Raw genomic sequence first — 27,022 nt, forward strand, 5'->3', positions numbered from 1 at the left:
CAGTCTTTTCTGCCCTGTGAACTGGAGTTTAATTTTTTGATGAATTGAAACTTAGAACTTTTATAAACATGCCCATGCTAGTAACTATATATTATATGAACAAAAATAGCATATGTAGTTTGTTAGAAGCATCCTGAGACTGAACGTAGTAGTCATGAAATATTCCTGTAATAGATTTGGATTCCATGACTTTTAACTTAGGCTTTGAGATATCATGATGTCCCACATACGATATTTCTGAAGTAGAAGGTAATACATTTTACTTCACATTTGCCATGGCTAGGAGTGCGCATAAAGTGTTACCGTGCCTTTGCTGACCCTAATGCATTACATTGCATGTACTCAGCCATGCGTCTGCCACTCTATCTACACTTGAATTTTCCCTCACCAAAATGCTTGCCAAGTTCGGAGGAGTGCTTGTAGAGGAGTCTTGTGAGACTAAATATACTAAGAATTGTCTGGTGCTTAGGTACTTATACGATCCATGTGACTAATAAAAACAGTGGCAATGGTTGATTTTAAAATAAGGTTTATTAAAGAAGTTGTTTTAGTCAACAGAATGGTGAGAGTTGAGAAGAGCTAAGCACGGGAAACGTAAGCCTACAGGGTAAATGCTGATAATCTGCTTCTGTCTGATTTTTCTCCACGGTCAGTCCTGTGGCTTCATTCAGTGGCTGAGAAAGGGAAAGGGAATCTAGTCCTGCATTAAGTGAGCTGAAAATTCAAATGTTTTATCTTCCTGTAGTTTCGTGCTAAATGCGTTTTCTTTGATTTCTTCTTCTTTTCTTCTCTCTTCCGAGCTAGCGGCAGTTTATTAATAGTTGCCATAGCAGTCGCTGTTGCCATAGCAACGGTAAACAAATGAATGATGTGCCTGAAGGCTGGTGGTGGCAGAACACACAAACAGCAGCCCCGGGGGCAGCTCCTGTCACTTAGCGGAGAGGGAAGGAAGCTTTTTCCGAAAAAAAATGAGCACTTGCCATCCTTAAATGGCACTTTAAAAGAACAGAGGTTTCTTCGGGCATCATGAGTAATGGGATTCAGTTAACGGTGATGGGTCTCACTCTAATGCAGTATATTTAAAACCGCAGTCATTTTACCAAAAAAATCACACTTTCCACTGTTGTATTTTCCTGGAATTACTGTTCAGACCTGTTTTTAATGTTTGAATGCACAGTGGGGAAAGAATAGTTGTTAGAATCTGCCTCATGATTCTGCTCTCCATTTCTGCTGAGCAACGGAGTAGCATATGCCCATACGCTCTCAGGAATGAGTCTTCCGTTTCTTTTCTCTTCCTCAAGATTTCTGAAGTTCACATTCACAAGTTGCAATTTTCATCAATACGAAAAACAACTAAAAAGGTTTTTTAGCACTTCTTGATAATTTAGCTGTATTTCATCCCCAGAGTTTTATTTTGTTAAAAATGCAGTGTAGTAGTAGTGCATTGCTGTAAGAAACAGTGTTCAGCTGAATCTGAAATAAGCAAGCAAAAAATGGATTTTGATGGACCACAACTGCACCTAAACACGTTCGCACACAGAGCCTCATCCCTCCGCTTCCTGGCCCGCTGGCGCAGGAAGCCCCCTGGGCACTTAGTTCAGATTCCCACTGTGGAACTGATGAGCGACTTGGGAAACAGGCACCTTCTTTCCTCTTTGTGGATTCTGGGCTCCCTTAGCCAGTAAAAAGAATGGCAGATATGTCTGCACAGAAGTGTATTTTAAAAGGAAAAACAAATGATTGTAGTTTGCCAGGAACAATAACTACTATTCTCTGAATTAAGTCCATCAAAAGAAGGGAAGCTGACACTGTCGGTTCCACTGATCTCAATATTAATATAAAATACTAGTGCTTCACATAAATATTTCAGTTCTGTCTCAGATTTTCCTGCTACTGAAATTAAATTTTATAAACATAATTGTTAAAGAAATCAATCACAGGGCTGACATTGCAGGGAAATCTGCAGAATACTGCAATGAAATTACAATTCAAAAAGTCAAGACATAAATGAGAGACATGCCTTGACTTGCTAGCAGTAGTGGTTTTAAAAGAGCATTCTGGAAGATTCAAACAAGGGCAAAACTTTCCACATATCTCAGAGTTTGTTGGAACCTTAGTGAGTTTAATTTTGAAACCAAGATTTCAGAAAGAGCTCAGGAATTTAAAAGAGAGACTGTAAGGGAAAAATCATGAAATTTAGTAGAGTAAAACAGATATAGTTCTGTAAAAAGTACTTTAAAATAAGTTAGCACAAATTAACAGATGATAAAACTTGTCTATTTTTCCAACTTTATCAGCTGGTCTAACAAAGACCAATTTCCCCTTCCTATAACCTTGCTTCTGCATTTTTACACCCATTTATATCTATGCTTTCAAGGGCTTCTACAACAAGAATATGGAATTCTGTAAAACCTTCTCATCGGAGAGGTGCCCAAAAACAACATGTGTGAATTATGCTTAATACATAAAAATGTAATCTCTGAGTACTTGGATAACTAATAAGCAGTAGATGTAAGCTGCTGTGTTGTATTGCTGGAGGACAAGAATTCTGCTAACATTTTTGTCACTACTGCTCATTTACTGAAGGCTTCGTACAGCAAAGTTTTTTGGAGGACATCTCCACCCTTCTGTTGGTATGTGTTGTACTTCAAAGCACATAAGGAAGTTGCATACCTGTCTCATTTTCCTTTTTAGTTCTGCCTGCCTTTTATGGTTTTTCATTCATGTTTAGAAGCTGTGGGCCATCTAGCTTCATTGGCTGAATTCCTGCAGTAGTTTTATATAAATACGTGTTGGTCTGCCATAGAGAAGCTTTGAATCATATATGGCTCCGTTTCTGACGTGCTGTATTTAAGAGGGTTTACTTCCATCCTTTACGTCCTTCCAGCCTAGTACAATCTACTAGAAAACTAGATGGTAGGGAAGCCCTGTACCCCTGTGAAGCCTAGCATGAAGCAAATGCCACAAAATACAGAGCAGATAATATATCTGTTGAAGAGAGTTTTTTGGCATCTGCCACCAAGTACTGTTTATTTGGACTTTTTTGCTTCATTCATTAGAACATTTCTGAAAAGAGACAGTAAGGAAAAGATTCATGCCAATCTAATTTTTCCCCAGTACCTACCCCAGAATATTCAGCAGTTTTGTGGAATGGATAGCCATCCAGAGATGATACAATGTGAGTTTGTTTGCCAGTCACAAATAAACATTATCTAGCGAAGAAATATGAGAAGCACGTGGTAAATAACTGTTTGAATTCTGTAATTTCAAACACTTTATGAACTGAGCATCAGAAACAACAAACATCTATTAATATCATATTATTCACAAATAATTCTTAGCAGAAAATTCATCAAATTGCGTTTACTGTTTTTTTGTTGTAGATTGTTCACCTAGCTAGACAGAAATACTTCTCAAATGGAAAAAATATGTTATGATCTTTAGAAAGAACAAAGCATGAACTATTATGTTACTCAGAAGCAGTTGATGAATTAAACCTAAATTTGTTACCTGAATCTGCCATTAAATCTGAGGCTGGGATGAGGTATATGTGATTTGCAGTTCCTCATTTAATTTAGAGAGAACAGTTTATGTGCATTCAGGCAAAAATATATTCAGCAAATTTATAGAATGATACTAAAAATGCTTAAGGCAAGGACAGTGCTTTTGACATCTTTAAAGAGAAGCAGCATAATGCTTGAGTAGATAACGTGCATGTCTGAATATATATGTTTTTATATATGGGTGCAAATATTTACTATTATCTTTTTTTTTTAATTTTCTCCTCATGATAACTCTTGGGTTTTGGGCATTGCAAGATGCTGTGTGTCCTGTAAATGCCAAATATTAAAATTACGGTCAAAGCAAAGTGACTCCATGCAGTGAATCTCCGTGCAGAAACAGATGAAAATGGAAGTTGTCCATCACACTGCTACAAGTACTAGTCTTGGGTCTAGAGCAACCTCTCTGGACTCCTCTTACACTAGTGAGAGGGGAGCGGCAGAGCCAGGCAGGACTCTGCCTCCTACCTGTGTGTTGCTGTGCCAGCCAACAGGAGAAAGCAATCTGAAAGAGCGGTGGGTTGCTGCAAATACTTTCCTCCATGGATGGATGGAGAAAACCTAGCAATCACATTACAATATTTTGATTTATATTTTGGGTTTATGTGTGGTCCTGAGGCAGCATACTTGCAGAGGAGCTACCTACTACTGTAACTTGGTACTACTGTAACTTGTGACAAAGATGCAATGAGTCTTCATAGAATTTATAGCTTCCAGTTCAGAAAAGGGTACGGGCTGCTTTCTGTTCCATTCACCAACTCCTTGATAGGCTGCATGTTCATGTGCACTGTCTAGGGATTAGTGTAGTCCAGATGGAGAGAATTAGGCAAGACAGTGGACTGGAAATTATTTATGACCCAAGTGATTACATTTTTTTTGTCCTGATATGTAAAAGCAACCCACCAAAACAGCCAACCAAAACCCCGAAAAAAAATGCCTTATGCATGTTCTCAACTTGAGGAATGATAATGAATGTTTTAAAATAGATTAACACATTAACATTCATATAATGAGATACTACTGCTGTAGAGATGAAGTAATATGTATTTCACTGTGATAGCATGTAGTATTTTATTCTGTAGGAAAGACATGAAAACACCAACAAATTACTTCTGGTAAAAGATAGCTTGGATGAAATAAAGACTTTGGATGTCTGAACAAAGGAAAAAGACATAAAAAGAGTTTTCCTGGAATGCTGTAAGTAATGTTAAAACCTATGTCTACTGGAAGTCAGCCTTTTCTGTGGAAAAACTGGAAACTTGTATTAGTGAGATAAGCCTTCATTTTCATTCCTTAAGGGAAAGAGTGATTTCAGGAGATACATATGTACAGTGAAAAAGTATACATGTATTGCATGTACTATCCAGATTATTGTAAATGTTTTCCTAATTTTTAATTCTAAATTTTCAGGCATGTCTTTTCAAACTAATGCTTTTCCTCAGACATCCAGAATCTTTTGTCCTATGAGAGTTGAAAAGAATGCTGCTGTAACTCAGTTTGCCAAATAATCTTTTACAGTAAAGCCACTTGACAAGGTTATGATGTGTAAGGAGACATTAAAATAAATGTATATTCACATTTATCTGCATGTTTGTAGGGCATCTAATTTAGCAAAACTTCTGTGTGTAAGCTAGGCTGCCAAAATTTAGATTTTACTTGTTATTACTAACATTAGCAATAATAAAAATAATATCTAGTTCTCTTGTAGTGCTTCCCATCTTCAGATTTTAAAGTACTTCACAAAGTAAGTGAGTATCTTTTTACTCATTTTACAAAGGGAGAAACTATACTGAAGGGAGGAAAAAAGACTTGGGGTTTATTACTTCTTAGCATTTCTTCATGTTTTTTAGCATAGGTGGCTTGATTTATTTTATGCCACAAAGACTGTTTTTGCTATGTAAACTGAAGAACAAGTTTCACTTTGCAAATAATTTATCATGAATATAATTTACCCTGAGGGAAGAACTGCAGAAATGAGACATTCCCCTTTTAAAACACTGACTTCAGTAAACAGAAAAAGGAGGTGTACACTTAAGATGCTGGTAAGCTCACAAAAACTTTGCTGCTAAATTAAGTAAGAAGTAGATGTATGGATAGAGTAAATGGACAGGCATGACTGAAATATGAGATCTCCATAAAGCTTGGCTCCCTTGTTGTTTCCTTGTAAACTATATTTATCTGAGTTACACTGTAATTTGGGGGATCTGTGGACAAATAATGAACAGAAGTTAAATCCCAGGTTGACAAAGATTTTGAATATTTAGTCTAATTAAAATATATATTTTTTGTTAAATAAATATGGTTGTCTTGAATTGCAGCCATTTAAGCAGACTAATCAAAGCACTACTTGGATACAGAGGAGACCAGATTAATCTGTGACACTTTTAGCATGTATGGCTGTTGTAACTCAGAACATAATGGACTTTTCTGAATGAATCTTCCTGAGTTGCTCCCCATGAGTAAAGCAACCCCTGACAGAATCTAACAGAGTTCTACTACTGAGGCACAGCAGACTTTTAAATAGGAAAAACAGTGTTATATAGCTTTTAAACTGTAACGTTTTTGCATCTCTATAAGAACCTGTTTGTTCTGAAATAGAAGCTATAGTTATAATAGAAATAAATATAAGGTTCAGTATCCAACAGAACCCTAATAAATTTAGATTTTAATTTCATCTCTGAGTTCTTAATTTTATTTCTTATGTCTTGTTTGTTCAGTAATTACATAACAGGAAGACCTTCCTCAATTGTGTGTTCTACTTTTACATAACTACTATCTGTTATAATTCTTTACGCTTAGGTAGAGGTAGATAGAATCAGTGTTTATATTTCTCACTCTTCCATGTGTGGATGAATGCATGATTCCTATTGAAATCTATCAGTGTTGGTGTGTAAATTCGACAGTAGATTTTCCATTGTAAAATTCTCTCACTCAATGGGAATCGTTTTATCTTTTTCTGTGAGATATGGATCAACCCCAACCATATAAATCACTTGGGGCATATTTTGACCTAAGCTGCATTCATATGGGCCCCACTAACATAAATAGGAGCCAGATGCCTTCCTGTTAAAAGTATTTCATACTCCTTTCAAATGCTCTATTACACTTAACACTTTCATAGACTTGGCTTTATTGCTGGCCTTGGAAAAAGGAGATGAGAAAGACTATCCTTTAATAAATGATTGATGAGAACTTGAACTTCAAAAATGGATTTATAGATTCAGAAAGAATATATTTTTTGTTCTTTTGTGTGACTCCTTAAATTAAAAAATCCTTTCACACAGTCCCTTCAGCAGTAAAGTGCCAAAGTCATCATGGAAAGGAATGACTCTCTCTGCTAAACTAGCTGGACTGCATACATCAAGTCTACTATATCTTTTGATGACCACCATAGCGCAAATTTAAAAGCTCTTTGAATGCAATGAAACAGACAGTGCAGGAGAATTCTGGAGCAAGAAGCATATTCAGGAGAGCTATGATCCTGAACATTTCACAGAACTCCTGCATATTTTTTGAGATGCCATATAGCTCAAAACTTTCAAAAGTGCCCACCATATTTATAGACCATTTGGGAGAACTGCTTGGGGATTTTCAAAAGGACTAAGTGTCTCTAGTTACCACTCAAATAAAGTAGTATCTTAGAAGCTTAGCATCATGTTCTCACTATAAATGTCTTAGCTGTCCGAAAACAGCCATTCACAGCTATTTGGGGTAGTTTTGAAAATACAGTCTTTCTGTGCCTTATTCTTTCTTAGCAAAATAAAACAGAAAAGTCTTCCTTATCTCAGTTCACAAATTCTTGAACAGCACTTAGTCCTCTTCCAATGGGAAGTGCCACATAGATGTAGATTACTTTAGGTTATAAAGACAGAAGTCTCTTCCACATAACTGAGACACATGAATTATTAGCAAGTAATCAAACACTAGTTGGGTTAACTCTAAGGTTTTCAGAGTGAAAGGAAGGAACACAGAATGGGAAAAGTGAGAAACACCGTGTAAATATAAACATATGTACATCTGCAGCCAGAGTGACAGCCTTCCCTTTTCTCAACAATTTTTAATTATCTGAAGAGACTAGAATAAGCTGACAAAGGGTACAATTCTTGACATATAGATAGGAGATACTGATATGATCTTTAAAATTAAGCACTTATATTATCTAAATATCCTTCTATCTTAGCAGGTTGAATCATTGTATTCTTGTTCCAGGCTTTTTTCCTCATTTCTGTTTACACACAATACACTTTAAACACATGCGAAAGAACCATAGGTTGGTGTTTCTAATACAATTTAATTCAGCTCTAGATACCAACAAAAGAATGACCATCACAAACTAGAACTGTGCCAAGTCTCCATCACATGATAGTATCAAATTTCTAAAGACCAATAACTACAAATCTTGAAAACTGAAAGCTTAGTAAAGTTTCAGTACTCTGTTTATTTTTGTTGGAGTTTATAAATAATGATGGCTTAATTCTTCTTGCTTTGAAAGTGGATTAGCAGCAAGAATGATTAGCAACCTTTTTAACACTGATTGTCCAGTAACACAGTTTTAAGAGTTATCTTGCAGCTGCTCAACCCTCAACCCTTTCTCATTGGAGAAAATGCTGTATACATTACATAGAATAACCACATCCCCTCTCAGTCTGTAATCTAAACAGCTTTTGCAAATTATTATGATATGCTCAATACTTGTATGCCATAGCTTGAAAAAAATTTTTTGCTAGTGTTGCTACACATGTTAGCATTTCAGCTTGCAGTAGTTTCTCAATGCTAGGTATTATCTTATATGCTAACTCACTAAAGTTATAAACATTAGCTGCTGGTACTACTTGAATGAAGTATAAGATCAAGCTCCTTCCCTCATTCGAACAGTGAAAATATTTACAGCACTATTCTTAAAAGTAGGACTACTACCTTTGTGTCTTGGCCAGAGGTTAAGAAAAGAAGAGAGAAGAGAGAAGAGAAGAGAAGAGAAGAGAAGAGAAGAGAAGAGAAGAGAAGAGAAGAGAAGAGAGAAGAGGAGAGAGAGAAGAAAAAGAAAAGAGAAAAGAAAAGAGAAGAAAAGAAGAAAAGAGAAGAAAAGAGAAGAAAGGAAAAGAGGAAAAGAAAGGAAAAGAAAGGAAAAGAAAAGAAAAGAAAAGAGAAAAGAAAAAAGAAAAGAAAAGAAAAGAAAAGAAAAGAAAAGAAAAGAAAAGAAAAGAAAAGAAAAGAAAAAGAAAAAATCCAGTCTGGCTAACATCTGTTGAAGTTTTATCCCACTCTTCAATGAGTTGCTGCATGTTATAAAATTGCTATTGCGTTCTTCTTCTGGGGAGGTCGGCGGAGGGGAGGGAGGAAGAGTTCTGCATTTCAGCAGTGGGTGAGTTGATTGAAATGAATTATACAGATTGTAAAGCATTGGGCATGGTTTCAATTCTGGGACTTACAAGACAGAGTATACTTAAGCTTATATTTTCCCCAGAATATTTATAAGCTACTGTTTATCATACATTAAAACCCATAATCAAATTTTAACAGATTTCAAACCAAATTTAAAGTTTTAAAAAATTTCATTAAAAGAAATTTCATTAAAATAAAGTTCATTTCATATTTATAATTTTACAAGTGGCATTTGCAACCAGGATTTAACTTTTAAATTGTGAGCTTGAAATATAATTGGGTTTTAATACTTTTCTTCTCAGCATTAAATTTTATATTTATATTCTCATTTTGTTCATTGTTTTAGTCCAAGCACTTAAAACCACTTTATTGCTTTTATGAGCATCAGATGCTATTCTATGGCCAACAGCACAAAGACTTTTAGGACAATATTTCCTGGAATGGAAATAGAAGTTTGAATTCTAGGATCAGAGGGACTCAAGCTTGCTTGGCAAGGAGGTGCCCTGGGTAACCCTGTATCCAGAGCGTAGCAGATAACAACTCACAGATAACCAACAGTTGATTTTATGATTGCCATAGTTCTCACTAGATTTTTCTGACCTTCCAGTCCCATAACATTAAAAATGATATTTTCATCATGGGCCACCATACATTTGGCAAATGCAGACAAATATAAAAACTCCATCAAATCTGCCTGGACAATATTTTAAGGTGGAAAAATGAAGCCTGGTCCTGGAAGAGTAGGCGTTTAGTCTTGCATTCTGTAGAAGTGGATCTTGTTTCTGAGGTGTGTGCCACCCTCTGTATTTTGTGAAGATCAAGATAACCCTCAGTATTTACTGAAAAATGATGGTCTTGTTACTAGAGCACAGGATGGAAATGAGAAGTTGAGTATCTGTCTCCAGCCTTGCAAGGGGCTTCTAGTGTGACCCAGGATAAGTCAATTACACTCTTTAAATGTGAGGGTTTTTCACATATAAAAATGGGCTAATAAGAGACATCTTTCCCTAGAGTTGTGAAATGTTCTGAGTTGCAGTGAGAAAATCTAGCTCTAATTACTTCATGGTGTCTTTCAGCTAGGCAGATACCAAAGCAGCTGGCAAGTCATGTGGGTTAAATTCACTTCCTCCAAGCAGAAATTACTTCTTAGAAGATATGGATCTTAGAATATACCAGAATAACATCCAGCTCCGTGGTCAGACATGGTGGACTCCTCATTCCCTGCCACCCCTCAGCTCTGTCCCACCAAGATTATTACCAGGATTTATCTATCAGGATAAATATACTTTGCAGCTACAAACTGAAACTATTGGGGATTTTGGGTAGATAAGACAAATTTTCCAGAATGGAATTTGTCAGAATACTTAGGCCTGTTCTTGCAAGACATGCCAAGAGGGGAGATTCTCAGACACCTGAAGCTTCATTTTTTAATGAAACAGATATAATTCCACACCAGTGATTCAATTATTGTAACTTGTGAAAATGCTTTCTAACACCATCATCCCATTTCTAGTACATGCTGTAAAGCTTTCTTTAGTAAATACTGATAAGTTGAAGCCATTAAGATAACTAAAATATCACAAGGTAATTTTATGTGAGAAAGCCTGAATGCTCTGAGTATAAATCTAATTCTCTGATAAATAATTGGGAAGTAAAATAAATGGTTTATTTTTAAAAATAATTGTACTTCATGAAAGTGCGTGTTTAGAGTCCCAATTGCTGTTTGATTTTGTACTAGCAATTTAAAGTACAATTAGCAGTAAAATAGCCAGTTGTTAAGGCCACCAATAAATTAAAGTTAGAAAACAATGGTGACTCGTGCTTAGTATGCAGATCATATAAACCTAAGCTGAAAAGACGAGCATTAGGATTCTGGACACCTGGTCTACTCTGGCTGTGAATAAAGAACAGGGTTGAATGTTGGACTTCAGTCGTACAATTCTAATAGTTAATCCTCTTTGTAACGGTCGATTTACATGTTAGAAGATCTAAAAGACAGGAAGTACAGTGTCTAGCTTTGAATCTTAGTCTTAAGAGTTTTCTCTGTTAACCTTCCTAAAACAGGAATCACAATTTATTACCAGCTATTTTGTAGCTTTCTTTGTAAGGTTTCAAAACATTATAAAATAATATACAGCAATCTGAAAGCATGAATAAAGTTCAGACTCTGTACACTATGTTTTCTACACCTGAAATAAGTCTGTTAATAATATATAATTTATTAAATGCTAAATATCAATTATTTCCAAAGTGTAACAGCATTATCAAATATGATTTAAATGTGGAAAAAATTGTTCAGGTGGATCTGTGGTAATTGTCATCTCAGGCCATCTTGTCTTTAGTCCACTGCATACATTTACTCTGTTTATAAATGGTGATAAATATGACTGAACTATAAGTATAAAACAGTTTGAAACTACAGATCAGACACTGGACAGTAATTTCCCAGGGTAATCCCAATATATGAATATAGCCTCCATGTCACAGAGGGCCCACACTCTAATGGAAGACTGCGAGCAAAAAGGTGCTACTAGCTAAACTTGGGAAACTGGCACCAATTTCAGAGTGTTCCCACTGCCAAAATAGGCGTTGGATGTGTGATTTACACTTGGGAGATAGTGTTCAGAAGCAAAGAGATTGGCCAAAACTGCGCAGTTGCAACAAAACATGAGTATGTGGAACAAACGGGTTTGGAACTGTTGTGGAAACCAGATGAGCAGGGTGGGAAAAGATTGCTCAGGGTTATAACAACCGCTCCTGGAAGCTACTGAGAGGATATGATTCAGTTTATTTTATCAATGGCATCAATGGAATTATATTCATATGTTTTTCCTCTAGAGAGATAATTTTCTGTTAGCAATTTGTTAAGGCACAAATTGTCTCTATACAAAGAAGTTTGGAGACACAGCTAGCAAATTACAGCAATATTTCAGTATATACCATGATCCTCCTGTGATCATTGGGCTTCACAGAAACCTATCTCCATATAGGAGAAACCATTCCAACACAAGTGTGTGCTAGTTTGGCATGGGTTGGGGCTTGCTAAACTTTGTTTACACTCGGATTACTCCCTTATAACTAAGCTGTTAATTGCTGTGTCATTGCTGACAGGTGAAGAACCTTCCAGAAGGGCAGGCTGTAAGCACCCGCATGGAAACAGCCAATCAGCAGGTGCTCTGGGAATTCCAGCCAATCAGAACTGGGCATTCTGTAGCCAATCCCATAAGTGACGGGGTCAGGGGTTGCTAGGGTGGGATCCTGTGAGGTGGGAGGTGCCTGGAGTCTCTGAGAGCTAATGGTGGTAGTGGGTCCATGCACAGGCCTGTTTACTGCTGGCTGGGGCTGCTGCACTGGCCCTCCCCACCTTTTCTTTTGGGCCACGCCATCTTCCCCTGTGGGGCAAGGAGATTGTGTGAGAAACCATTACGCTGGCTGGCCCATTTCTCCTCTGGATTGTGCCAGCGCTCCTGCAGAGCAGGGGAGTTGGGGCACTCGTTAACATTGAATGTATCCATGACTAAACGTGCTTTGGTATCCAAGCCCGTTTTTTTCTCCATGCTATCAATTCCGTCTCAAACTGCAGCAACGTGGAGGATAGACTTGAACAGACTGATGCTTTTGTTTCAATGCTTACACTAATTTTCTGCCAAAATGTTCTATAGACCTCTTTGCCTACTTGTGCCACAGCAAGTTCTTTAGTCTGGACAAGCAGTTTAATTATTTAGATCAGTGTGACTTTGCATTTCTGTCAGGTATTTCATGTGACTTCTATCTTTTCCAAGAGTATATGAAAATGAGAGTTTGCTTGTAGCTCGTTAGTGGAAATTTCAAAAAAAAATTTGTTATGCTAGTTGTTGAATGGTTGCTAATAAATGTCTTTGATCTATGGGCAGTTATGGACTTTGCTTAAGCTGATAGGTATGCTAGCAGCCACCCACTCAGACTAAATGTGGAAACAATTAAATTTACTCTTTTATAATTGATAGCTAAAACAGAGTGAGATATCATCCGAATACAAAACCTGGCTTCATCTGTGAATGAAGCCACACTGGTTTCCCCAGTTAGGAAAGAAAAGTCTGCCAGAAGTTTTAGAAGCATTGAGTCTGCTAGCGTAAGCATCTTCCTCCCAATAACAGTGGCTGTTATCTGCTTTTTTATTTCTTTTTACTTTATAGTTCTGTTAGGTTCATTAATTCTTGCATGTAGAGAGCTGCATTTGACAGGGAGCAGCTCAGCTTCTTGTTACGCATACTCGTGGAGACCTGTAGGTACAGAACCAGCTGGCTCATGTCTAGCTCACAGGACCAGAAGCGGTAAGAAACCGAGATCTTGGCAAATTGCCTGCTCCAGTTGAATTGATGCAGGTCATGGACCTGCTCTGAGCTGAAAACACCCAGCAGACGGGTCCACTTGTCCGGGTGAGGGAAATGCATTGCACTTCCAGCAAGATGGGTCTACATGTTCAAACAAATCTTAGCTAAAGACTCCGGAATTGGGCAGCTGCAGGCTCTTCACACACAGTCTGAAGCCTTCCAAGTGCGGGGCAGTCAGAAGAGTGGACTCAGCACCTTCAGCCCCTGGGGCACACCAACACTGGCTGTGTTGCTGAGGCTGTTGAAGGTCCCAGGAGGATGTACAGCTGGGCCATGTGGAGCCTTACGTCTTGCAAGGTCTCCTCTCTGACTTTTGCAAGGAGCTGACATCTCTTCAACAGCCAGGCAGCAGTGCAGCCTGCCAGGGCAAGAAGGCAGGAGTCGAGCAGGTCTTGGAAACTGCCCTAGGGCCTTTATGGTGTTATGGCGACCTACAACTTCTTTGGGGTGCGGTTGCTCTCTGTTCTTGTACGGCGCTCCTCCCTGCTTCCACTGCTGTTTCTCAGTGATGCTTAGTTCTGTGTTATGATAAATTAAGATCTCTGGTTTGTCTGGCGTTAGCCAAAGCTCACTGGCATTATGGCAACTGAGCATCAGCTGAGCAGTGAAGACCTTTCTGTAATGCCATTTTCCCAGGAAGCCTTGGCTTGTGAAGACTTAAACTGATGCCTGCAATGTGATAATTGTTCAGCTATTTACTGGGCAGTTGCAGGATGATGACTGAGTGCCCTGTTGGTATCGAAAGGCTTAAGTGGAAGATACGTGAACCCTGACTGAGATTTTGGGTACTCGCTTTGTCCTGTACAATGCCTATGAAAGGGAAGATAAGGACAATGATACATGCATGGATTAAAAGGATCTAAAGAGCAGAGAGAGAACAGAAACAGAAAATCAGGAAACATACATACTGTGATACAAGAAAACAGCATAATAGCCTTCTTTTGAGTGCTGGCTGGAAAGAGTCTTGGAATTGTGAGCAAGAAATTGCGTTGTGTAAATTTTACCATGCTCAACAAAATTAGACTTTTTATAAATTCTCTTTAAAATTTTTGAAAAAAAAGTCAAAATGAGAAATATCTCATGCCATCCTGGTTTTTTTCAACATGAATCCAAAAGAAGCTCCAAAGTGTTTAATCTGGGCACAATAGATGATATTTTCTCCATGAATATTTTCTCCATTAATAGAGGAAGTATAGCGCTTAGAATACTTCTGTCACTTTCACAAGAGAAAAAATGGAGTAGTTGCTTGCAGTTCACTTTTTGATCAAGTTCATGCACCAAAAAGGTACATCTTTTGTCTCTGTCACAAAAAACTAATTGGACCATATATTGCTGGTTACTTCTAAAAAATTTATACTTCCTGGTGTTGATCTTTTATCTTTCTCATTCATCATATATTTCTTAGATATATGCAGAGTTAAGGTAATCAGTCTAACAAGTTTTTAAATTATTTAATCTATTTGGGAATTTTCTTGTTTTACTGTTTTGAACTGCATCTGCTATACTTATCAGTGCTTACAGGTGGACAAAATTCTTAAAGCTGTAAAAAAAGAAAAGAAAAAGAAAAAAAAACCTTCTTAACATTCTTCCAAATGGAATTCATTTAAATCTGTAAATTTTAAAATAACCACAATCAACCAGTTTGACCAAGACTTAAAATGTAAGTGAACAATTGGATAGATATAGGGGAAAAATAATAAAGTATTCATCAAAAAAATATTTTGGGTGAAACTTGTCCAACTCAGCAATAGTTTTAGGTATTTTAAAAACAAAACACTGATTTTTTTAAAAGCATATTTCATATTTTTATTATTTCTCTGAAATGCTTTGTTTTCCTATGCTTAATTGAAAAAAAAAAAAAGATAAAACACCTGAAAATAAGGAGTGGCACTTTATTTTAGATCAACAAATCATTTCTGTCAGTCTAAAGTGGTCTGTTTGTTTGTCCAGTGAACCAAAATATCAATTATTCACTTGGTTCTACAGTTTTTGTTTTTTTTTTTATTTTATTGCAGGCTGTCATAAAGCTCTGCTGGACAAGTAAAGGAACAAACTGCAGGAGTGAATACAGTTCGGTAGGATTTTCAAAGGCAGTCAATATTGTCCTTATCTTACTTTGCTTCCACTGATATCATCCAAATGTTTAGAGATACTGTCAGTGAAATTCTCCCTCCATTTATACATGTATAAAAATATTTCATGTGACATGACATATGTACATTCCATGTCACCTGAAGTTTCCATAAACTCCATCTAGAAGGATTAGTAAGCTTTATTAATGACAAGGCAAAAAGAGTGCTAACCTCTCACATAGTTACGTTGGTTTTCCAGATCATATTGAAGGTCAGCTAGTAAAAATTGGAGGAAGGTCTGGCTTTAAGGAAATCTAGTAAAATTCTTGCTTTCTCAGAATGCTGTGTAAATTGCTTTAAATTGGATTTCTTTAGTAGTAAAGCAAACCCTTTGAGTATCTACACTATCCCCCTCGACAGCATTTAGAGAAAACAATCATTTCAGTTAATGAAATCTTTCAAGTTCACTATCTGACCACATTTCTTTCCTTTTGGAAAATCTTCATTAGCCACCTTCTGCTCATGACCTCAAGTTCTTGCCCTCGCATTTCAGGCCTTCATAATTTACTTCTCCCTGTTTGTTTGCCTTGACTTGTATCATATTGTCCCATTACATATGCTGATAATCCTGACTTCTACAGTGAATTTGACCATTTTTACAACGTCATGTTCTTGTTTTTTAATTTGTGTGAATGCTCTGCCTAAGCTAATCCATGTGGAATTATTTTTCTGATCAGATAATTCTGCAAGACCCACTTTCTTGAACTTGCAAGAAATAGGCTGTAACTTGCATAAACTTCTATGAAGACACACCTCCCTGTAGTTGTAATGTATACAACAGTCATAATTATAGGTAGGGCTGGTAGCACTTTCTTTTTTGAATGTTGGCTGACATTTTATTAAGTATCTGCTTTCAGTTGCTTATAACTCTTTCAAGCTTTTACTCACTTTTTTCAGGCTGAATGTCATAAACTGAGTATTTGGAGGAATGTTTGTTATATAATGCTTCCATATGGATGGAAGAAACCACTTTGCTTGCAGATTAAAAAAAAAAAATCTATTAACCTTTTCTTTGAAAAGCCCTAGTATCTCTTTACTATGGTATTTACAGTTTGGCAGAGTATGCTTGTAGCCTTTCCCGTGGAGCTCCACCCACACATAGCCAAGGTATACTTTGAATTATCTCACTTGGAACACGCTCCAAGACTTCTTAAGAGTTCAGCACCTTAATCTGAAGATTGATACAGATAGCCTCAGACCTTGATCCTGCCAAGCCTGTTCGCGTCACTCCAAAAGCACAGCTGTGCGTGCTGTATAGCCCAGGCGCAAAACCGCTTTCTGGCATAGTTAATTCCAGCTGCTTGTGGGCTGGCTCAGTCCCAGGCAAGTGGAGCTAGGGGTAGGGGGGGTGTCTCTTCTGTGCTCTGTGATGTGCAGGCAAGGCAGAGCCAGAAGACACCCGACTGGGATGCAGAAGAGACAGGAACTGAACCCAGGACGGTATGGGGAGCTGGGTGTTAACTTGCCAGGGCTAGGTGGGCAAGGAGAATGGAACTGTGAATTTGGGGTGATGGCAAGGCATGGGGCATTACAGGCAGGGAACTGATTAAGACATGAGTCTGGAAAATGCTGAAGTAAACAGATACAAACAAGACTTAGGCTGCAGCTCCTTAGGAAAGTGAGGCAACCAAGAGGGAGATCATCTCTATCCCACCTCTTACTCCCCACTGCCTCCTGCTCCTCCACCTTCCCCTTCTTGCATTAGATACGTTATCCATCCCTTGCCTTAACACTGCTGATGCTTCCCTGAGCTGCTTTAATACACTACATTCAGTAGAAAACCACCCAGCTTTTTTTTTACTGAGTTTGTCTTATGCCACATTAGGAGGCTAGGGTGACCATTCAAGGGATCCAACAAATGCTAATTCCAACATGAAATAAATGGCAAGAGGATGTGTCCCAGGGTATGGAGGGGAGGAGAGTAAGTGCAGGCATTGAGGTGGCAGTTTGCTCAGTGTATTTCATGGAACTGTCTGAATTCAGACAGGGAATTGATGGATGTCTACAGCTTGGCTGATCAAGGGCACTGGTAGTGATGGGGGGCATGGGTTACAGGTCAAAGGAGAGAAGTCTGACAAGAAGCTTGAGTATGGATGCAATGTGGTTTTGACTGGAACAAAAAGACTAATGCTGAGGGGTTAGGATATGCCTGACTTCTAATGAAGAACTTTGCTGGTAATGGTAAAGTGGAGAGTAAACCAACAGGGTGAATTTACGTGCTCTCTATCACTGTATCCTTTGGAATTATAAATCAAAAAGTGGACAAAAGGAAATGGGGAGAACAGAAGACTACCCTGTTCAGCTTGTGGTAGAGGAGAATGGGATGAAATTTCTTTGCAACACTGTTTCATTCTAAAGAATGTATGCAATCTTTTAGTTTTCATTATTTTTTAAATACAGTAGAAATAAATGACAGTGATAGAGTTTCCACATTCAAAGTATTCAGACTAATCTTTTCAGCATCCTATGGAGCTCTGCCTTAATGTCAGGGCCCTGAATGCAGTAGTAGGCCTTAATGGCCCTGACCAGCCTCACCTCGAGTTCCCACCCACATGGATCCAAGAGCTCCATTTAAGCTCATGCCATTTAAGCTTCAGGCCCTGGCTGCGCTATACTGAAGTGCTGCTCTCCAGTTCAGTCATAGCCATGCAATGCCTGGCCTGTGTCTGGCCATGGAGCCCACTGATCTGGACTTTGACCTGTGGATTGACTTCCTGGTTTGGCTTTGGACATGTCTCATCCCTGTTGACCTGTCTGGCAATCACTGGACTGTCTGACCCTTGTTCCTGTCGCTGAACGTGACTGTGATTTGCTGACTTGTGTTCCTGGCTTGAACTTGGGCATGTCTTATCACCACAGGCTTGCCTGATGATCTGGAAACTTGGCTGAATCTGGTTACCATCTCCAGGTCTGCCCTGCTCACCTTTCTCAGGTAGTGTGGGGTCTGGACCCTGGCTGGCAAGGCCCCTGCCCTGCTGGCCTTGTTACTGTGCTCAGCTCTGACCCCCTGCCCTTTAGGGATCAGCTGGACCTGGCTGTTCCCTGACACTTGCATCGTAAGTCAGTCTTAGAGGTTCACCTTCTTTTTGATCTTGCATGTGACAAACTGCTTTGGGTCATGACATATTCTATTGAGTCTGAGTGAGAGTGAACTGTGCCTAATAATTTTTAGAAGATGTGTGAGTGTGAATACATCACATGTTCTTCATAGCATCCAGTTAATACCTTTTAGCATAATGCAGTGTGGAGAGAACAGGAATTGATGTGGAAAAGAGCGCACTAGAGAACACTTGCCTCCAAGTTTCCTGTGTTTTGTCATTCCTCTGTCAACAAGCATCTATGCATCTGGCCAAGTAGCAGCCTGTCTTGGTTCCTCTTGGGGCTAGATCAAGGACAGCAACTGCTACTGATGTGAGTTACTGCCTTAGCTCAGTTGTCACAGTTGCTGTGTTTTAAATCTAAAATTCTGGTCCTCTTGGTGAAAAAGGAAATCCTATGATGGAACTTTTTTCCTCTCATTTGTTTTCAGGAGAGCATATGAAATAAAGCATGCTTCATAATAATGATCCAAAATTAGTAAATATCTTTTTCCTCAACCACTTATATTTGTAAAGTGATACCCCCGTTGTTTCGCATAGGTGTTGTAAAAGTTAACTAATGTGCATTAATAACTTCGATACTAGATTTATAACTGCCAGAGAGAAGTTAAAGGAAAATACTGATTCTTGTTGTCAGATAGGATTTGAATTGTATGGGCTAAATAAATTATAGAACTACTACTAATTAACTGACCAAAGTTCATGTTATTCTTTGAATGAGCAGAAAAAGTATTCTGCGATATGTAAAGATAATGTTTATATGTGACAAATGGTCGTTGGAAAGAAGATTGCTACCACTGATATCATTAAGAGGAAGAACAAGTTTGTCATATCATTAATACTATGGTTTAGTGACTGGCTGGCTTAACACTACACTCATTTACAAAGTTCTGTCTTGCAGTTTAAGCATTGGCCTGAGACCGTGGTGATCTAGGGTCATGGCTTGGCTTACTTACAAACTTGCTGTATGGTACTAGCTAATTCACTTAAACTCTGTGGCCTTAGTTTTCGTCTACTTTCTCATATTACTTCTCATTATGTACTTCATATTTTCAGACAGTAAACTCATCAAGGCAAGAACCTGTATAATGTCTGTATGTCATAAAATGGAATTGATGTTAATAAAGCTCATACAGAAAGATTTGGATGGCCCTGAAGACTAGAGTAATAGAAATGTAATAGTATGAACTGTGAGGTCATATATTTCTAGATCATTGAAAACATTTCTGGGAGGTTAACTGTTGGAAAAAGCTGTTTGCAACACACAAAGGATTTAACGTGCTATCGAACAAATGTGGTGAATCCAGTATTGCAGGCATAATTGCAGTACAACCGTACAGAATGTAGATCTTCATTTTTGCTAAATGACATGTTGCTTGTGTATAAGTAATTCACAATGTATTACTCTTTTAGCCATATCTCATTGCACATTCATAGCTTATTTCCTATCTGTTACCAGATTGAAGTCTGTGTTGCCACTTAGCTTTCTCATTCCTTTCTTTCCTGTGTTGCATGTATACTTACTCATGTGTATAAGACTATGTTTACATGTGTTTCTAGCATTTGTATGTAACATTTATGATAATGTGTGTGATGTGCTGAATCACTTCTACAGTGGATTATGTGGTGTTTTCCCAAAATAGATCTTGTTTTATTTTAAGTTCCTCTGTTTCCTGTCAGTGTGCCTTTCTATTGTTTCTGTGCCTTCTTTGATACGTGGATTTCTCCCAAAATGTGGTATCCTGGTTGGTTGTCTTCCTTTGTAGGTTAGTCTTTGGTAAGAGGCACTGTGTTCCCCTCCTTACACGAGATTGGATGGGGCATTTGAGCTTCAAAATGTTTTCTTTATGGTGCAGGGACTGCTTTCTACTCTAACTTTGGACACAAATGACCATATTATCATTGTTCAGTAAAAACACTGAAGATATGCAGTAGAAAGTAATGGGATGAGTATATTGTACAAGAAAATGCAGCAATAATATGATATGTTTTCTGATCAGTTACTGATATATTTTTTCATTGGTATGAGTCAAATAGGCAGAATTTCTATTGTCTAGATATAGGGTTTATTTTCAGTATATTATTTTTGTTTCATGTTGTTATTAAACAGAAAGGAAGTACAGTCAACTGAAATATCAGTTACAGAATAAGCCAAAAACCCTCAAAAATTAACTCTCCTCTTAAGTTCTCATGTCTCTTGTCCCTGTTTTTCACTCTACGGTTTTGTAAAAGACAAGTACTTTCATTGCCATAGCAACCACAAAAACATGTGATTATGTATGAAACATCTTATAAGAAAGTACACAGCACCATGGGAACTGAGCTGTCTACTCTTTTGGAGGCAGCAAATGCTTGCTGTAAAAGCATTTCAAATACATCATTCAAACAAATGATAAAGGTTTCACACCAGTGATGCAAGAGAAACAAAGACAGGATCTGTGCCACCATAGGGCTTGTCACGCTACGAAGGTTTGATAGTAACGACTGAGACAGTAACGTAATAAACTATGTTTACTTCCTCATGCAAGCTCTTAGATTAGTAACATCCATTAAAATAATGTGATTACTAATTTAGAAAGGATAGCCTGGAAAAGGATATCCCGAAATCATCGATTACTGACTTAGAAAGGACAGCCCGAAATAATGCGATTACTGATTTAGAAAGGATAACCCGAAACTGTCAGTTACTGCGTTATTAATTGGAAGGACTGCTTATCCCTACTTGAAAGCTTTCTTGTTTACTCTCTTAGAGAGAGGGCTCTCAACCTCGAGGAGTTACCTTAACCCAGCGTCCCAGGAAAAGGGGAGGGGGGGAAGTACTCACGGTCCAGCGGGAGAGGATGGTCAGGTCATGTTCCCGTCCCTGCTCAAACTCTCCTAGCCGCCAAGTCTCTTTGTATATGGCTGGGACTCTGGGCAAACACTGCTTTTGCTGACCTCTGCGAGTTTCGTAACAACAGGACTGTCTGTCTGCTTGGAAGGACCCTGCTAGCGAGGCAAGACCACAACACCTCCATATTGCTTCTCCCCTCCCTGCAGGTCCATGCAGATTCCTTGGCCTTGACAGACGGCAGAGTTCTTTAGCCGTTAGCTCTTCTAGTCTGCAGCCTTGAGCATATCAGTTGGCAGACTTCAGTCCTGTTAACTCTTCACTCGCTCGACAGGGCTCTTCAGATATTTCCTCTTACTGCTTCAGGGCTGGAAGTTTCAGGCATTCTAAGCAGGAGATGGAATAATATGCTCCCTTTGCCCTGGAAACTATTTTCCTAAACCCACCAGCAATCCAGGCAATGGGACTATATTCCTTTTGCAATAGTTATCTTTCTAAAGTTTCCAGTAGTCTTCTGTTTTCAATGTTGTGCTCTTTAATTTACTTTTATTAGACGCCTCTGATTCAGACAGTGTTTAGTATGTTACTGCAGATAACTTTGTGTATCTGAAGATACATCTCAACTTTATTCCAATGAGTATGTAGCTGAATGGAGCAAATGTTTCAGAAGTCCCTTTGAAAAAAGGTGGGCATGTGAGCCATGTGCCTAGGAAATTTCCAGATGTTTCTACTCTAGGATTAATTTATAGTTCTCCCTTCTTTAATTGTAGCCATTTCTGCCTGATGCTTGGCTGTGCAACAGAAGTATGTTATAAAAATGATATCACAAGGATCAGATACAATTAATCAACACCCCTCCATGTACTGCAGAAACTTTCTTGCTTCTGAGTTGTGTAGAGAGACATAAGCTCATGTCCCCATAGCGAGTTAGGTTTGGCGCATGGGATTACAGTAGAGGCAACCATAAGATGGACCCCTGATTGCTGTTATGATTGTGTCATGAGTTGATTTAAGCCTCCCAGATACATAATCCACACTTTCACAGACTAGGTGCTGAGAGTTATATATGTCACCCAGCTAAGGCAACATGAAATGTAACTGAAAAAAAGTTTAGCGCATTGCAGTGCAGTTTCCTGTCTGCTAAAGAATCACATTAGTCATTCTGTGTTACTGAACACTAAGGATCACCACATCAGAGCTTGAGAATAACCATGCTGGGTCACACTGAAGGTCCATCTAGCCCCAAATTCTTATCTACAGCAATGGTCATAAGTGAAAGCCAGGAGAATGGAAAGAGCAGGGCAAATGTGCTCTCTCCTAGCTTTCAATTATTTTCAGCTCAGGGACTTGCTGTGCCTGTTGTGGCTTTGAGTAGAGTTGAAGCAAAATATTTAAACATTAGTACACAAGAATTCTATTGATAAAATGAAGTGCTGCTTTTCCTCAAAAATGTGCTTAGTTAGTAAAGTGAGGCTTGTGATCTAAAGGAATAGTGTATGTGTTCATTCATCAAAAAAGAGAGTATTCTGCATAACAGAATATCAGCTTCAATTGTACTTCTTGCATCTGTAAATGCATACCAGAGCTACCTTTACAAACAACTAAAGTTACCATACCAGAATGAATAGCTGGTCTCACTAAAGCAATTGACTTCCCAAGAACTGTGATTTGGCCCCCCAAAAACTATTTCCTTTCTTTTTAGATAAATTACTTAAGTTACTTCCTTTTATTGCCAGTCTTATCACCTGGTGTTTTGTAAGACCTTTTGAACCATGTAGCACAGAAATCTAATACTGCAACATCCTAGTTGCCTGTAAATAAATCTTACATCTATTATTTAATCTTCTAGCCTCCTGAAGGTGGATTAGGGAGTGTCCATCCTCCAGGGACTGCCTGCATTGATACTGAGACGGGCAACAGGAGCCCTGCAGGGTCATTCCGAGGACAGAAACGCAGCCAGCACACTGGAACTAGTCCTGTTACCGTGATCCTCCTGGATTCAACTTCAGATGTGCCCTCCTATTCTCTTCAATTACTGTTGACTAGAAATGGCTACAGCCTGTTCTCATATCTGGAGGAGAACAAGATCTTATTTTTATCAGGACCTGCTTAGTAGCAGGTGTTTGAATTTACCCTTTTCTTAGGCAATTAATGAATATGGTTCCTTTAAAAAAAAATAAAGTTAAGCATAGAGTAACTGTCACCTGTTTTCTGCTGAATGCAAATCAGAGACCTCCAAAACAAGGGGGAGAGCATAAGCCTGGTAAACTTTTGAGGAAGCACAGTGTAGTTCAGATTGGTTGCAAGATGCAGCATTTCTAGGGTACTTGCAAGTGATTCACCATGAAAGGGAGAAGAGCATTCAGCGAGAAAGGAAGCACACTTGAAGAAGACTACAATCCCTCACAAAAATCTAAACACTGCATTAAGTAGATCACTGCATGATAAATTTACCGCTGGTCTAAGCTGAAAAAATACCTTATATCATATCCAGGCAGAATTAGTGTTTCACCACAAAAATCAAGTTACCTGGATGTTAACTCTAGAACATAGCTATGTTAAGGATACTTTACAACTTTGTTTTAAATTACAAATTATTCTTTTGCGTATTTTAAAGTCCCTGTATGCTGCCAGAATGGCACAAAGTTTGTGTACTGTTAACACCAATCTGAAACAGCTGTTTATGTGTCTGTATGTGCCTGCATCTGTGTATATATTCTATAATTCCTATTAACAAAATCAATACTTTATGTTTCTGTTAAAATTTTTTTCCCAACTTTAAGTATCTCAGGCTGGAATTTCTTATGAGACTGTCAGCTTAACTTTCCAAAAATGACACTAGAAGAAAATATCTTTTCCTCACATTTTATTAGAAAAGCTCAAAACCTTACCTATTTTGGATCAGGAATGTGCCATTTGTTGGTGCAGGATATCTGCAGGGATATACAGTATGAAAATAGAGAACTCGTAAGAGCTAAGGTTGCAGAGGAGATTTCCTAATTCTTTAGTGCTTGATTTTGCAATGTTAATGAAGTTCTCATAGTTATCTCCTAAATATGGAACAACTGTATGTAGCTATTTGCTTGTTGTTCAGGCATTGTCTGTAAGAATTTAAAGCCTGTTGTACAGAAGAACACAATGTGCACTTGTGAAAATAAACAGAGCTCTATCATGCTTTTTGCATCTATATGAGTGCTCTTGCACTCAATGCTTATGAGACTGAATTTTGACTATCCACTAGTGACAACAGGAGTAGTAGTAGTTAATGCAATATTTGAAATCTCAAATTTTTCTGTAGCATCTGATTGAATATCTCTTACCTTTCAAAATGCAGTAGCAGAGGAGGAAATGCAGGAGATCTGAGAATCCTGGTTTCCCATCAGAACAGCAAATGAATAACATTTAGGTGATTCTCCTAGACAGTTTCCAAATCAGTTTCAGGTTCTAGAATGAGCATTTTAAGGAGAAAAGATTTTAGCCTTAGCAGGTAAAGCACAGTATGAATTATTCTTTATTAATTCTCATGCTGACTTTATGAAATATGAAGAATTTTTAACCATAGTATTTAAAATCAGTAGTGAATCTCAGGTTTCCTTCTGAGAATTCTTTCTGTGCATCCAGTGTGCAATGTATTGATAACTGAGACTAGTATACATCAACTTCACTGCTTATAAGAATTTGAACTGGTTTAGTGGTTTCACTGGCTTACAGTATTTAAATTCAAGGTGGCAAATTCTTAACTAGCATAAATTAGCCTAGCAATGTTGACTTTAATAAAGTCATTGTCAGTCTGCCTATTTTGAAAAGTAAGGAAATAATTCAGCTCTCATGGTTGTAGAAGTGATGTCTCCCGAACCAGGATTTCTCTCTCACTCTTTTTTTTGGGAGGGGGGAGGGGGGGAATCTATTGCTGGATTCAATGGGATTTGCACACTGAGACGTAAGAGGCCTTGGCCTTCAACCTTAAGACCTATTTTGTTTTGCACAGATCACTTAGTTTACTAGGTGGAATTACTTTAATGCCTTGTAAAAACACCAAGGGAAGCACTACAGAAAAGTACAGTGTAAAAGCAGCTTGCTTGTACTGTGAAGTGCTTTATATTTTTATGAAATCAGTGTCTTTGTCCAGTGGATAAACCACTGGCTGCAAAAAGCTATAAATAGAGATAGCCACAAATTTTCCATTACCACAGTCAGTCACAGTCCAAGGTGAAAGTTAATGAGAATTTTCATATTTGATTTGAGGTGAATTTTCCCCATTTTTTAGTTTTGTTTTAATTTTACAAGCTAACTTGTGGAAGTGAATCTCTCTGATCAGGGAACAGCACTCTTGTTTCTTTTAAAGATGTTTCAAGAGAAATTCCAAGTATGGGGGGAAGCACAGGAGAAGATATTAAAGGTAACTAGTTGGCATTTTTGGTATGGGGGAGAGGAAGATGAAAGGAAGCTAGAAGGAAGTCTTGAGTGATGCATTGCCTTAAAAGGAAAGTCAAGCATGAACTGAATATGAAGAGTTTGGGAGTAATATTTGTGTATGTATTACACTTTCGCTTGGTCTAAGGTTTTGAGCTGGAGCTGAATATGGAGGTATAAGTGATATATGATATAGGCATTTTCATTACAAAAATGAAAGCATAAATGCAACATTAGTTTGTCCTTTTCTTTTTTTAATAACATTTAACTCTTTTTTTTTTTATGCCCAATGGGAACTGTAGGAATGTGTCTGGGATTTGGGAATTATAGTGCATAGGTACATAGAAAAATAGGTCTTTTAGCCTATTAGTCCCTCCCATGGCAGTATTATGCATGTATAGAGCAGAACATTCTCTTTCTCTGTATAGTAACTTTTATATGCTAGGCTATTATCACATTCCTCATCTTTTTTTTTTGGAATATATTTTATGTAGGCCATGTTTTCTAGATGTCTGGTAATCCTATTGCTCTCTGCTGGAGTCTGCCCGGTGGGTCTAAATTTTTCTTGAAGGGCAGTGCCTGAAACTGGATACTGTATTCTAGCAGAGGCTTTATCGGTGCTGATCAGACTAGACGGATTACTTTGCATGTTTTGTGGTCTATATTCTGTTTATATAATTTAGTCTGATCTTTGGGGGGGTTTTTGTAACAGCAAGCCATTGCTAGGTCATGTTCAGCCTATGATTTACTATAACCTCTAACTCCTTCCTAGCCAGCTGCTCCATGTTCAGTATTTGTAGTTAGTTGATTATTCCTGCTTACATATAGTACTCTTATGCATGCCTGTTGAACTTCATTCAAGATGCGACACCATTCAATACGTCCCTCCATTTTGACAATTAAACATAAATAAGTACTCTCTGAGAATGATTTTCCAATAAATTATGCACCCGCTCTATGCTAGTAAAGTCAAGAACAAGTTTCATTAAGCTGCTCATGAGGATGTCATATGGGACAGTGTCAGGAACCTAACTAATGTCTGGAAATGTGACATTAGGTGCTGCTTCCATAGTTACAAGGCCTGCTACCTTATTATGAAAGACTTGACATGATTTATTCTTGACGAAGTATTTGCAATTTGTTTATTTGTCAGCGGGATTTTTCCAGGAATTGAAAATGTAATTCCTCTGTTCCTCTCCCTCCTCCCCCTTAAAGTCACATATTGTAATTTTCC

The 27,022-nt window shown here is 38.0% G+C and overlaps 1 long non-coding RNA gene across 1 annotated transcript; it reads right to left on the minus strand.

Annotated features, from left to right (window-relative positions):
• Positions 1-534: 534 nt before the first annotated feature.
• On the minus strand, positions 535-21,593 carry LOC136995397 (uncharacterized). The gene is made up of 3 exons (XR_010886975.1): positions 21,370-21,593; positions 3,125-3,212; positions 535-1,473 (listed from the first exon to the last, which is right to left on the minus strand). It is a non-coding gene; the product is annotated as an uncharacterized lncRNA (long non-coding RNA).
• Positions 21,594-27,022: the final 5,429 nt, after the last annotated feature.

The sequence above is a fragment of the Apteryx mantelli genome, chromosome Z (assembly GCF_036417845.1).
Source record: "Apteryx mantelli isolate bAptMan1 chromosome Z, bAptMan1.hap1, whole genome shotgun sequence".
Taxonomy (NCBI): domain Eukaryota; kingdom Metazoa; phylum Chordata; class Aves; order Apterygiformes; family Apterygidae; genus Apteryx; species Apteryx mantelli.